This window comes from Lontra canadensis, unplaced genomic scaffold (genome assembly GCF_010015895.1).
Source record: "Lontra canadensis isolate GAN:19392208 unplaced genomic scaffold, GSC_riverotter_1.0 scaffold13, whole genome shotgun sequence".
In the NCBI taxonomy this organism is placed as follows: domain Eukaryota; kingdom Metazoa; phylum Chordata; class Mammalia; order Carnivora; family Mustelidae; genus Lontra; species Lontra canadensis.
The window spans coordinates 18,436,841-18,451,553 of record NW_022631007.1 but is presented as its reverse complement, the minus strand read 5'-3'; the positions used below and the strand labels follow the sequence as shown (position 1 = coordinate 18,451,553).

At 46.0% G+C, this 14,713-nt stretch overlaps 2 protein-coding genes across 5 annotated transcripts in view; one reads left to right on the top strand and one right to left on the bottom strand.

The window, feature by feature from the left end:
• Positions 1-7,537, bottom strand: part of SEPTIN2 (septin 2) — a 31,997-nt gene extending 24,460 nt beyond the window's left edge. The window contains exons 1-2 of one of the 4 annotated variants that reach the window (XM_032857713.1): positions 5,028-5,149; positions 4,599-4,709 (exon numbers count right to left, since the gene is read on the bottom strand). The gene's annotated coding sequence lies outside the window, so the exon portion shown is untranslated. Of the gene's footprint in view, positions 1-4,598; positions 4,710-5,027; positions 5,150-7,055; positions 7,104-7,425 lie in introns of those variants that run through there. The other 3 variants (XM_032857715.1, XM_032857712.1, XM_032857714.1) reach the window with 3 other exon arrangements.
• Positions 7,357-14,713, top strand: part of HDLBP (high density lipoprotein binding protein) — a 72,024-nt gene continuing 64,667 nt past the window's right edge. The window contains exon 1 of the mRNA XM_032857710.1: positions 7,357-7,466. The gene's annotated coding sequence lies outside the window, so the exon portion shown is untranslated. The remainder of the gene's footprint in view (positions 7,467-14,713) is intronic.

The window sequence follows — 14,713 nt, the reverse complement described above, 5'->3', positions numbered from 1 at the left end:
AATTAAATCAGCCATATATACGTATGTATATATACAAACATTCCATATTTCCAATAATATCCAAACTAACTTTAGTACTGATTATATGTGAAGCACCAGGGACACAACAGGAGAAAAACACAAATGCTCATGACCTCTTGAATTATGATTTTTCTTCCTCTCTTTGAAACCTGTCTACAAGGAAAGGGTGCTTGTAGAGTACTATTTGCTATTGAAGGTTCCTTGAAATCCTGAGAACTAGTTTTTGACAATGGAGCACACAGAACAACATTTATAAGTAAAAGGAAAAGGACTGAACACACTGGAGTGCTTGAGGAGAGTAACAGTTCTAGAGACATCTGGAATTTTAAAATGAATTTTAAGACTTGAAACTTTGAGGAACATGGAGTCTGGAACTGGCTAACCTTTGGTAACAAAATCAAGAGATATATGAATGCAGTCAGATTTGATTCCCTCTGGAGCTTAGAAACTTAGTAGAAAGTTTCTTTCCTGTTCTTGTCTCCCCATCCCCCAAACCTTAACATTCCTGAAAACTGCACACCCTTTTTCCTTTCTGAATGTAACTGTTCCCAACCACCTCTGAAGACATGAGGGTCCTGCACCCCCATATGTGGTTTGGTTAATGAAGGCTGGCAGCTGTAGGATTTGCATCATAGTCTTGGTTCTCCTAGTGGCCCACTGGAAGTCTTACTCTCACCTATCTGGCAGGAATAAGAAGAGAGGCAGAAGAGGGCTGTGGACTCATGTGCAGCCTCGCAAACTATTGGCACCACCACTGCTGAGAAGGGAGTGTCTGTTCAGGCCTGGGCTAAAAGGGAGGACCACTGACTGAGGAGGTATGGAAACCTCCAAGCATAGGTGGGGAATTAAGGCAAACTTAAAGGGAAGTTGGACTGTTAGGCAAGAACAGAAGCAAGAGATGAATTCTGAAGAACCTTTTGGCAAGGAAAGGAATACAGTGGATCCTGGAAAAGCTTGGAGAACAGAGGTCCCGAGCATAATGACTCCAGTGACCACATCTCCCTTCTTCAAAAAGAGTTAAATAGGCAAGGTGCAGGAGGAGGAAGGCAGTAATTTTTTTTTAAAAGATTTTATTTATTTATTTGACAGAGAGAGAGAGAGACATAGTAAGAGAGGGAACACAAGCGGGGGAGTGGGGAGGGAGAAGCAGGCACCCCCCGCCAAGCAGGGAGCCAGACATGGGGCCCGATCCCAGGACCCTAGAATCATGACCTGAGCCTAAGGCAGACGCTCAACGACTGAGACACCCAGGCGCCCCGGAAGGCAATAATTTGACCCCCAAAAATAGTATCACTAGAATGAAGACGCAAGTACACTATTTAAAAGAAATAAAACTGGGGGCGCCTGGGTGGCTCAGCTGGTGAAGTGTCTGCCTTCAGCTCAGGTCATCATGATTTCAATTTCAAGGTCCTGGGATGGAGCCTACCACATCAGGCTCCTGGCTCAGTGGAGAGTAGTAATTTTTTCTCTCTCCCTCTGCCCCACTTTACCACTCGTGCTCTCTCTCTTTCTCCCTCTCAAATATATAAAATCTCAAAAAAAAAAAAAAAAAAGAAAGAAAAGAAAAGAAACAAAACTTGCTGGACCTAAAAACTATGATTTTCAAACTCAGACACTGGTAGCTCAGTTGAACAAACGTCCACAGCTGAGACTCAAACTGTGACTGGGAAGACCAAATATAAGAATTCTTAATGCACAGGCAAAAATACAAAGATGATGATCATGGGTAAAAGACTTGGAGGAACAATCTAGGCCATCTACTGTGTTAACAGAAAGAGTTCTCATTAAGTTAAGAAGGGACAGAGGGAGGAAAAGAATAATAGAAAAAAATTTTCCTTAGAAGAACAAAGATCAGAGTCCACACATTAACCAACTGTCTGGAGTGAATTAAGGTCTCTTGAACAGAAGGGACATCCTAGAAAAATTCTATGAATAATATAAGGATTAGTATTAAACTACCTCAGCAAAACCTCTGAGTTGGCAACGAGAGTGAGAGCATTCCAAAGGGAGAGGTGAAGGGGCAGAAGAAGCAGCAGACATCTTTTTTTCAAATATAGAAATTAAGCGTGTCTATAAAAGAAAAGGTAACCATTAAAAAAAAAAAGCAAACTTCCAAATTAAGAGACAGATATGGAATAGCAATTTGATCAAGCCAGCAAAATTATGGAAAGGAAACAAGAGGAAAAATAATAAAATCAATCATTAAGTGGACGGATATGCTTAAAACAAAGTAACAAAAATGCTAAAAACAAAAGGACAGGCTAAAAGATACTGGACTGGCCAAACACAAAGAAAGAACAGACAACAGTATCAGTCCAAGTGAAATTTAAGGTAAAAATGTGACCGTGATAAAAGAAACTATTTGCAGGGAAGATATAACATTCCTAAACTTGCATATACAAAACATTACAGTAGATAAATACATAAAGCAAAGACTAGGAAATATACTACGTGAACTTGATAAAAATATAAATCAAATCCAAGACTTTAATAGCAAGCATCTCTCCAAATTACAGATTCAGTAAACAGAATAGGGGCAAGGGCAGAAGAATGTGTGATACAACCAATAAGCTATAATTAACAGACACAGAATCTTGAGTTAATAAAGAAAAGCAATTAGTGAAAAAAATCAAGTAACTATTATAAAGAAAATTTAAGCAAATTTCAAAATATATTTTTACAACTGATATTTTCAACTTGTGATCTGTTAAAACTGGCTGGGGGGATAAAATACAACCCCAATTATTTGGAACACTCTGGATATCCTTTGGTTAAATGAGGGTGACAAAAGCAAAATCTCAAGCTATCTAGCTAACAATGGAAAGAAGACAAAAGCAGATCTGTGGGACACCGTAAAAGCTTCATAGACTCTGATGAGAATTTCAGTTTTAGATATTCATTAAAGAATACAAAAGATAAATTTGTTCTCACAGTATTGAGAAATGAAGTAACTCAGTAGAAAAATAAATAGACCCAAAAGCTAGTTCTTTGAAACAAATTTCTTCACAAGTCCCATTTAGGGGCGGGGGCAGGGAGTGGGGGCCAATACAGAAAAGAAGTTAAAAAAGATAGACTCAGGAGACTCCATGTATCAAGATGGCCACAGATTTGAAAATCTGGAAGAAATGGATGACTTCCCAGACACTGTAAATTACCAAAATGGAACCAAGAACTGGAAAACCTGACGAGAACAAATACCACTGAACAGCTGAATAAAATCTACCAATGAAGAAGGGACCAAAAGCAGGGAGAATTAGAGCTGCATTCCATCCAACCCTGAACAGGTAACACCCATGTCATTTAGGCCAGTACAGAAAAAGGGATAGCACTCCAATTCATTTTATGAAGAAACTACAACTCTTAGCAACAAACCAGAGAGAGACGTAAGAAAGCTGGCTAGATAGAGGTATGTCAATCTCACTCATATAAACTGCAAAAATTCTCAATGAAATAATTTGTTAGCAATTAGGTTCCAGAAATATACCAAAAGTATCTATCTACATAAAGCCGTTACAACAAATTAAAGGAGATAATTCTATATGAATAGATGCTGAAGAGACATATGATAAAATTTAGCAACCACCTATAATAAAAACACTAAGGAAACTGCTTAAATAAAACCCAGGGTATTCCCAAACACCAATGGTAAATGTTACTCTCTCCACAATGGAATACTAAGTCTATTTAAATTATAATCACTAATTAGGCAGGGAGGCCCATTACCACTGTAATTATTTAAAAAAAAATGCTTAATTCTCTGTCTCATTTTTTGGTTGTTCATTTGAATTAAGATCCAAACAAGATCCTCATATTGTAATCTCACCATGAAATTCAGTGAAACAACAAAAGCTTTTTCACTGATAAGAATAAATAGACCGAACACAAATGGTTCAGTTAAACAAAAACTCTAGGGTCGCCTGGGTGGCTGAGTCAGTTGAGCCTCCAACTCTTGATTTCAACTCAGATCATGATCTCAGGGTGGGGGGGCGAGGACCGAACCTCACTTCCAGCTCTGTGCCCAGCAGCAAGTCTGCTCAAGATTCTCTCGGCCCCTCCCCTCACCCAAATAAATAAATCTTAAAAAAAATCTAGAATAAAGTAATTTAGTAAGGCGGCTGGATAAAAGCCAGACACAAAATAATTCCCTCCTGTACCAGTAATGAACATAAAGGAATGGAAATAGGGGTGAAATGTCATTTACAACAGAATTAAAACAAAAAGCAACCAAGCATGTAAGAACAAATTTAGAAAAAATAGGGTCTAGGTAAATCAATACATTTTTATTTCTCCTGAATTAGTATATAAATATGGTCCAACCCCAGATGGAATCCTAATGTGGGTTTTTTCTTAAAGGACTGGATAATGTGATCTTCCAAGTTTACATGGAAGAGTACAAGTGGGAACTTGCCTTAAAAGCTATCACATGTATCTTATTTCATACCAGCCCAATAGGACACAGGACTGTCATGGAGGTCTCTCCTGAACAGACTTGCTTCTTCTCTGTGAGTCCTGGACCCCTGCTTGGGTTCTGACCAACTTCATCTGAACACCGTGAAAATGCTGTACCTCGAGCCCACCTGTGTTCACCTTATCCTGTTCAGCAGGACAGAAGCTGTTCCTTTGGAGAGAAGGGGAACTTTCACTGCTCCCTATCAGTTTCCTGCTGGAGGGAAGGCAGGGAGACCTATCTGGAAGCACATGTATAGAATAATAGAGAATACAATTATTGGAACAGGCTATGAATTCTTTAATTTAGCAAGTTTTTCTTGAAATATGCTATTTTATACTCAGTTTTTTTCCCTGAGATATAATTTGGATCCACTACGATTTTGGAACAATATAAGTTACTAGCTAACTAATGTAAAATGAAAATTGAAAGAGGAAAGTGGAACTTTTTGAAGCACATGGTTTTCAGTGAGAAAGCCTTGATCCTACAACACAAGATGCTAATTACTGTTGATTAATTTAAACCATGACTGCAGTCCATTTTGATTTCCCAAACTCACTATGGTCAAATAAAAATTTTGTTCTTTCCGGTAGTGCTCATCCTAGATGCTAGCAATTGTTTAAACATTTGTCTTTACTTGAACGTGGCTTCCTTCTTCCACAGAGCAATTCTCATAGAACAAAGCAACTTTTCCAAAACAAAAGATGAAAAACAGATGGATAAAATCAGATTCTTGGCAATACATATAAATTTATTTTGCTAGTGGTATTTACACTAGTACATTGCCCCTCACTACTAATTACAAACATGTTTAATCTTCTATTTACATACATTACCCCCACACACAAAATGACCCTGCTGTACAAGACCCCAAATGTCCATAATCCCTAATCCAGGGCGGGCTCTTGAGACATTCAGCATTCAGATTCTTTGGATTTTAAGAAGGTACATACACTATACAACACAACCTCCTCAATGGCTACTTGGACAGCACACCCCACAATCAAATGTATCTTCTATAGTGATATACATGACCATTAACACAAATTGGTATAAATACAGAATATAAAATGGCTTCAACCCAATTCTGCTGCCGAATGAGTTCTGATGTCCCCTTCTCTCTGGGAAAAAAATAAAAAACACCTTTTTCTTTTTCAACAGTTTCTGTCTTTGGGTATAAGAAGGAGTTGGGTATAAAAGGGGACCTGAATCACATTTATGTATTATGACAGAGGACCGTCTCACCCCCTTTCCTTCCCATTTCTCTAGGTCACCCTGCTAGCGCAAAGGCAGTCAATGCAAATGTGATCTGATTGAGAAGCCCTTGTTCTTTACCCTGGAGTGCTGTGCCAGGTGAGAAATCCAAGTGGAAAATGGGGAAAAGCATCAGGATCACCTTCACAGCTGAGTGCCAAGATCTGACAAAGCAGTACACATTGTGAGTTAGGATATGGGTGGTACAAAGAAAGTTTGAGTGGCAGCTACCAAAACGGAAACTAATGAACCTCAAATTACAAACACTAGGAAACAGTTTTCGGGACCTCTACACTACAATGATTTGGACTGTTCAAGAAACTTCTAACAACCTACTATGTGCCAGTCACTGTGCTAGACACAGGGTAAGGGTGACAAGACTCGCCCATCTCCTGCCCCTCAAAGAGCAACAATCTAGTAGATAGCTACCAGAAGGAACAATAAGGGCCGACATCCAGCGCGCACCTAATCCAGCCAGAGGAAATCTATACTGGGCCGAATCCTGAACAACAGAGAAGGGACTACACAAGAAAAAACAAAGAAGGTGGGGGAGCTTACTGGGTTTCAAACAGAAAGAAGGATTTGGGGCAAGACCAAAGGTGACAAAGACCCAGCAGTTTGAACCGCAAGTTCAGCTCTACGTGTGGCGGGAGGACAGACAAGATAAGGGACTGGTACTGACAAAAATGAGCCAAAAAGGTAAAAGGCGGCCAGGTCTTGTGGGTCCTCCGGCCACCAAGCGGGGACTTTCCTGAGAGCAAAGGCAGCCACAGGTCAGGCCTTCGTGGGAATGGTGGCCGCCACCCCCATCCTTCCGGGCCCAGCGGTGCACCGGGCAGGGGCCGCCGCCTCCTCCTCTCCCCTGCTTCGTCTGCGGCCAGGAGGAGTCTTGGGAGCTCACCAAGACGTCAATAACGTGTGAGGGCTCCTCTCCGCCAGAGGATTGTGGGGTGGAAGGGCCAGGTCGGGGCGACGACCGGACGCCTCACAGGCCGAAACCTGGGCTTTCCCTCCCCAACCACGACCGCCAGCGCCGGGTGGGCGCCCCGGGCCCAGCGCCGAGACCGCCCCACCGAAACCGCCCTGGGACGGAAGGGGGGGGTGCCTTGGGTTCTTCCGGGACACATCCCGCCGTGAGGGCCTGGGAGACCGCGGACCCCGCGGAGGAGGAGGAGAGCCGGGGACCCCGGGCCTGCCGCCCCTCCCCCACACCAAACAAGCCGCCCCGCCCGCGCGCTCCCGCAGCCGACCGACCGACCGCCCGCGGCCAGCGGACACCCGCCCCTTCTGCGTCGGCCTGCAGGTCGCGCCCCCCGCCACGGCGGGGACTCCCCGCAAGAACTCACCGCCGACGAGCAGATGAACAGGCACCTACCGATCGCGCCGCGGACCCGCCCAGTGCCCGACGGACGCTCGCGCTCCGCCCTGTTCCACCCCGTGCGCGGATGGCGTCATCACGTCGACCCGCCCCCTTGCCAACGCTTTCCACGGCTCGGCGCAACCTGGCCTTCCTCCCCACCCCCATTCGCCGGCTTTCGAGTGCGCAGGCGTAGGCCTGTCCGCGTTTTCCGCCTCTGCGCAGGCGCCGTGCCCCTCCCACGGCAGTTGGCCATATAGAGGCTGGGGGTGGGGGGGGAGGTCAAGCGTAGCCTCTTCTCCTTTACCAAGATGGCGGCTTGTCCCTGTTTCGCCACGGTTCCTACCTTATGAGCTTGGTTTCTTTACGCTGATAAGAGTGGAACAGGTAATGTGAGTCTTTGCCTTGTGGGTACGTAGAGTGGGATGAAGGGTGTTTCTTTACAAGGAGCTAAGTGACCGCTGAGGAGAAGTGGACGGGGTAGGACAGGTCAGGGTAAGAGTGCGGAGCGACCACGGGCCGGGAGCCTTCGCCTCCGGCCCTCTCCTCCAGGAAGATGGCGGCAGCACCGAGCTGGGAGAGCCGGAGCGGGGTTGCGGAGGGTACGGCGAGCAGCCGGACGGGGCTGCTCTAGCCCCGGGCCGCCGTCGTCTCGATGGTGTGGGGGTTTTGCCCCCATTGGCCGCTGGGGGTCACGTGATCCGGCGGGGCTGTGCGCGGACCATCGAGTTGGGCGTCCGTCCCCGGGGACGTGGCCTTCTTGCGCCCGGGCTGGGGCCTGTGCCCCGGGGGGAGGGCGGGGCGGGCGCGGCCTCTCGCGGTCTCCTTGCGGGCAGGTCGCCAGGTGAGACCGGGGAGCGTCCCTGAGCCCACCGCGGCGACGTGGCTTCGGTACAGCCACGGAGCTGCGCCGGCCGGTGTGTCCTTTCTCCCTGCCGGCGGCCTGCAGGCCCGCAGCGGCGCGATGCAAATGCCTCGATCGGGGAGCGCTTGTGGAAGACCCCTGACTGAGCGTAAACAGTTTCCGAGGCCTCTGATGGGCGATGGCTGGGGAGGGGGGGGGTCCCTGGGGGCACCGAGAGGGCGTCGCTGGAGAAGGGGTTAGGTGTTCGGGGCATCGCCTCGGAAAGTGAGAGGGTTTGGGTCCCTGTGAGACCACAGGAAAAGCCTCTCCGTGTGGCTTTCACTGAGCCCTCCTTGTGGGCAGGGGAGCGCTCTGAGGCCTCCAGGGAGTGGCCGTCCCCGTGGCTTGGTGTCCTCCGCGGGACCGTCACCTCTTGGCTGGCAGGGATTACGGCAGGGCACGGCACACTTGGGATTTTGTCTGCGGCGGCCGGCAGTGCCGCACGACAGAGTAAGAGCGGTGTCGGTCTGTGGACTCAGACCTGCCGCCTGGGTTAGGGTTTGACGCTTTAGAACCAGAAGCGCCTCCGAGCTAACCTCGTTGAGTGTGGAAGCCGTGCTGTACAGGAGTCGGGAAAGGGGTTTGGTGAAGAAGGCCCTGTTTTTGGAGCTCCCGGTGCTCTGGGAGGGAAACACCAGCCGGCAGGCAGCCTGTCTTGAGACTTTGACGCTAGGAGACGGAGCAGCGCCCCTTCAACTCTTGAGGGACAACATTTGAAAGCCACTTTCAATTAGTGAGGACTAAACTTCCCGGTAACTTCCATTAAGTCCTTGTGTGTGCCGGGCCCTGTTCGTGGGTTCACCTCATTTCCTCCCACCGAGTTGACGTCAGCTGCGTAAAGCGAGCCACCCCTAAGGTGCGGTCGGCCCCAGCCGGTGGCTGTCGCAGGGCCCTCCCCCGTGGGCCAGGCTGACATCTCCCCGGCCTGATGGGAGAACTGTTCTTGAATCGCCAAGTTGTGTGCGTGCTTCCCTTGGTTTTCTTGTTTGGGGCATCTGATTGTCTGACTTTGGCCTCATAACTGCCCTTCTCCCGGGAACATACATTGCGAATTGTGTGCCGAGCACTCACAAGGATTCTAGGGATGGAAACCTAAAGAGGATATAGACCTTTTTCTTTTCCTTAAGCAGTGTATGGTCTAGTATGGGGGATTCACCTGTAAAATAATTAGGCTACAGTGTTTTGAGTGCAGCAGTGGGAATATGTACAAAGTATGGAGATATGAAGGAGGAGGCGCTAATTACCTGTTACAAAGTTTTTACAAAGAAGGTAGTTGTTGAACTGCATTTAGAGGATGAGTAAGAGTGTTGCCGGCATGGGGTGTTCTAAACAGGAAGACTAGCTTCTACCAACGGGATGCGTGACAGCTGTAGTTGGTGACACAAATGGGCAAGGAGTTGAGAATTGGGTACACTGCTAACATCTCAGATGGTGGAGGGCCTCGCTCAGGTTCTGTTCTGAAGGGCTTCATGCCCTTCTAGTCCTGTCTAGGATGCTGTGACTTGAACAGGTTTTAAGTGATTACACTGTCCACTTGGATGACTTAGGAGCAGTCCCAAGTGGATGAGCTAGGGTCTCCACTAATGCTTCCCACCTGAAACTTTTCCACTTATCAAAAGGGTCTGAGCAGAGAACACACTTCTTGAAGTACCAGGTGATACTTAACATTTGATGAGGCCTGTTCAGCATACATCAATCCCCACAGGGCTAGTGATCATAGGAAGCCTTTTCCCCTTAACTATTAAGAAATAACCAAACTCTTGGAAGAAACGGCACACAACTGAGTTCTTAGTTGTCAAGCGACAGTGGCAAGAGGTCCAGCATGCATATTGATAAGTTTTTGGCCAAGTGGAAAAATAGCCAGAGAGCATCAGTGTGTCAAAATGCCTTTTCCCTTAAGTTATAAAAGCACCTCAACACTCAACATTTGAAAACCAAGAAAATGAAACTCTTTTTATTTCTGTGACGTTTTAAAAATTGATTACACAAGTTATTTTATGCTAAAGTAAGTTTTTTTTTGTTTTGTATTTTAAAGTCAGACATTTTAAAGGATTTTTTTTTTAAGTTTTTATTTATTTATTTGACAGATCACAAGCAGGCAGAGAGGCAGGTGGAGAGAGAAGGGGAAGCAGGCTTTCTGCTGAGCAGAGAGTCTGACCCAGGGCTCGATCCCAGGACCCCAGGATCATGACCCAAGCCAAAGGCAGAGGCCTTAACCCACTGAGCCACCCAGGTGCCCCTTAAAGTCAGACATATGATATCCCTAGTAGGCTGTTTTACCAGATACGCTAAAGTTCCTCAGATACTGCTAGAGACCAGCCAGATGTGTTGTCCCAGACCTGTCTGGGCGTCATGTTAGTCATCTTGATGGTTGCCATTAATTTGGTAACAATACATTGACCATCTGTACTCTCCCTTAATACATTTTATTGGCATTCATTTGAATTTTTTAAATAATTTTATTTCAAGTCAAGGTTATATCTTCAACTAGGTTTTTTTTTTTAAGATTTTTATTCATTTATTGAAAGAGAGGCAGTGAGAGAGATCATGAGCAAGGAGAAGGTCAGAGGGAGAAGCAGACTCCCCGTGGAGCTGGGAGGCCGATGCGGGACTCGATCCCGGGACTCCAGGATCATGACCCGAGCCGAAGGCAGTCGTCCAACCAACCAAGCCACCCAGGCGTCCCTCTTCAACTGGGTTTTTAAAGGAGTAATACATGTGGAAAGGCATGTAAGGAGACACTGACATTCCTTCCCCAGTTCTGTTTCCTCTCCTGCAGAGCACACACGTCCACCTCTTTGTCTCCTGCTCTAAACAGCACATGTGCTCTCCTGCTGTTTCGTTGCTTTCCTCCTTGTTACATGTCTTGTCTCCTCACTTGACCCTGAGGGTGGATGTGAAATTTCTAGCTCTCACCGCTGTGCCTTCCCCGCACAAATACATGGCTGCCTAAAGCATGTGCACCTGTAGTTTGGTTAGTCCAGAGTTTAGTGTTCATGTTGTGACTCCATAGTACCCTTCACAGCTAGGCAGATGGTGTGATGGGTTAACTTTTCCTTTCCTGCATCAGTTTTTGTTTTCCCTGAAGTTCTTGGTAGTCTTGTTTTTTGTTTTCTGTGTATTGGTCACTAAAATTCAAGCCCAAATTCACCAGTTGTCTAAATGTCCTTTCAAGAGATAGAGTATTTTTTAACTAGTGAAATCAGTATTTTGTTAAGAGATGGAGAAGACTCCAAGAAATGGAGTCTTTCTTAACTAGTGAAATTCAGTATTTCGTTAATCTCATCTGGAATAAATATCCCCCAATAAACCTGCTGGATTCTTCCTGCAGATCCCACCACCCCCTTGCATTGGGTCCTTGGTTTCCTGGAACCCATGTCTCTCTCTCTCTCTCTCTTGACTTATTACCCCTCTCATTGTTATGGAGCACTTCCTTAAGGGGTTGCCTAGAGACATGTGGGGATATAAAGTTTTGAGAACATGTATGTCTGAAAGTGCTTTATTTCCACCCATGTGTCTGATTCAGAGTTCGACACCATTTTGTTCTGACTTCTGTCTTCAGGGTTATTGTTGAAGGCTTCAGACATTCTGATTCTTCAGCGTGTATATGTAGCTCTTCTCTGAAGCTTAAAGGATTTTTTCTCCCTGAAATTCAAAACACCCAGGGGAGTGATGGCCCTTGGAGGCTGTTTTCATCCAGTGTCTTGCCTACTGTTGAGGCCCCTTTATTTGGAAATGCCTGTTCTTCAATGCGGGGCATTTTTCTTGATTTCTTGCTTTGATTTCTTTCCATTGGACCTTCTGGATAGGTGCTCTGATTTTGCATAGGCTGTCCCCCCCCCCCTTTTTTTTTTTTTTAAAGATTTTGTTTATTTGGGAGAGAGAGAGAGACAGAGATAGCAACAGAGAGTAGGAGCTGGGAGGAGAGGCAGAAGCAGGCTTCCTGCCAAGCAGGGAGTCTGATGCGGGGCTCCATCCCAGGACCATGACCTTAGCCAAAGGCAGACACTTAACCGAATTGAGCCACCCAGGTGCCCAGGTTGTCCACTTTCTTTCTGGAAGGTGTCAGCTTTGTTCTGGCCGAGACTTTGAGCTGTTGTCCACGTCCCTAAGAGTGTCCTCTGGCTCGCTCTGCCCCCGCCTCTTCTCACACCCTGCTGTGGGTTCATAGCTCTTGTGCCTCCCCATACCTCTCTGAGGACATTCCTGAGCTTTCAGGTTTTCTTTCCCTGAAGTCATGGTTTGCTTCACGCTTCCTTTTGTTTGTTAGGGATTTTGACTTTCACATCAAAGCTTTTCTGTGCTATCTGCTGTTATTTTCCCACCTGCTCAAATGTCAGTAGTTGGGGCTTGCCAGCTGTGGTGTTACTGCAGAGATGTTCATGGGGCCATTTCCTAAGGTGCCCTGTCAGCTTCTTTCTGTCTCTTCAGATTCTCCACAAAAATTTCTTCCAGCCTCTTGCCTGTGCCCAGGGGGTCAGATGAGGGAGAAGACTACAATCTTAGCAATAACTATGGACAGACTGACTCTACTGTCTTCAGAATGGTGTCTCACCTTCTGTTGTGATGGGTGTCCCTAGTCCAAAGATTCTGTTTCCTTTTCCAGGAGTAAAAAAAAAAAAAACACACACCTTTGACCTGGTTGTGAAAGGCATTAAAAAAAAAAAAAAAAAAAAAAGTCCTTTTTAATAGTATTTTCTCCTCCCTTTTCTTTCTTGAGTGCCCATCAGCTGTGTTATTTTTAGCTTAGAATATGAATTTTACCTTAATTTGTAATCTTGCTTTGTCTTACACCTGTGCTGAAATACCCTCATAGAAAAGAAGAGGTGAACAGGTCAGTATTCACGGTCAAGAAATGTAGCTCAGTTGGTTAAATGTCTGCCTTCAGCTCAGGTCATGATCCCAGGGTCCTGGGTTGGAGCCTCACATCCTCAGGTTCCCTGTTCAGCTGGGAGCCTACCTCTCCTTCTCCCTCTCCCTGTCCTGCGTTGTGCTCTCTTTCTCTAATAAACAAAATCTTAAAAAAAAAAAAGAAAAAGAAAACAACAAACCTCTTGGAAAGACAACTGTGATGCATTTTAACTGGAATTAAGTGTAGCAAGTGGTGAAACAATGCATATAACTAGATCCTATTTTTATTTACTCCATGGACTAATATATCTAAGAAAAACCCTCGGATAAAACAATTTTGGAGCTACTTCTTGGGGGAAGAATCAGGAGGGATTGCCAATTTTTACATTGTTTTTGTTGTAGTTGTGTTTTATAATATTTTTATGCTGAAAGTTCTATTCCTTGGTAGATGGCCCCTGCCTCAGGCTTGCTATAGTGTTAATAAAACCAGTATTCATGGAGCCTTCACAGCCCCCGCTCATCCCACCCTACACTGTGTCCTGGGTGGTGGTCTTCCCCTGAGGCGCCCCCCCTGCAATAGTGGGCCTTACCTGGAGCAAGGAGGGGCAGGAGCCGGCCTTTAGTTAGCAAGGGCTATTGAGCAATCAGTATGAATGTTTTACAGATAAGTGTTTTCTGAAAACACTCTCAGGTTTTCCTTTTATTTGTATGAAGTGCTGTCTTTAATGGGCCTTGTGAGACACGCAGCAGTGTTTGTCCCTTAGGATATACTGCCAGGCATATCGGTTCATTCTGCCAGTCTGGACAAAGGGTCGAAATGCTGGTACAGATGAGAAGGTGGTCCTCACTGCCCTGGGAGTCAGGAGACCTGGACTTAAGTTTGGGGCCTGTTCTCTCTCTTTTTTTTTTTTTTTTTAAAGATTTTATTTATTTATTTGACAGAGATCACAAGTAGGCAGGGAGGCAGACAGAGAGAGAGAGGGAAACAGGCTCCCCGCTAAGCAGAGAGCCCGATGGGGGGCTCGATCCCAGTACTCTGGGACCATGACCTGAGCCGAAGGCAGAAGCTTTAACCCACTGAGCCACCCAGGCGCCCCTTGGGGCCTGTTCTCAATCAGCCTTGTGACTCAGGGTGTTTCTTGACCTGTAGGACTTTAACTCCTTCCTTTAAAAGATAAGAAAGCTGAATCTCTGAGGTTTTGCTGTTGTTTTTACTCCCCTGATAGCACAGAACACTTGGTCAATTCATTTTATCAGCAGTTGAGTTTTTGAGTTTGGAAGGATGGCACCTCCCATTTTGTGACCCATTTTAAGGATGCACAAGTGATATGGAAAGCTTTGCTTAGTAAAGCTATTTTTTTAAAACTTTATTTATTTATTAGAGCACAAGCAGCGGGAGCAGCAGAGGGAGAGGGAGAACAGGCTCACCACTGAGCAGGGAGCCCAATGCAGGACTCAATCCCAGGACCCTGAGATCATCACCAGATGCTTCACAGACTAAGCCACCCAGGCGCCCTTGTCTAGTAAAGCTTTTATTCATTGATTCCTGTGAAATAGGCACCAAGCCCTTTATTTCCAGCAATGGTTCAGCTGGGCGATTTTGCCCCCCAGAGACCATCTGGTGGTATGTGGAGACATTTCTGGTTGTCATGACTTGGGGTGCTACTGGCATCTAATGGTTAGAGGTCAGGGGTGCTCTGTATCCTCCAATGCCCAGGACAGCCCGTGACAAAGAATTGTCTGATTCAAAGTCTGCAGTGCTGAGGTTGAGAAGCCCTGCTTTGTAGGGTCATTCTTTTAAGGGTTCTGGGATGTGGCTGTCACAGGCTCCATTTTTCAGCTGAGGAGAATAGAGACAGGCTGGGAGAAGCTGCTTGCT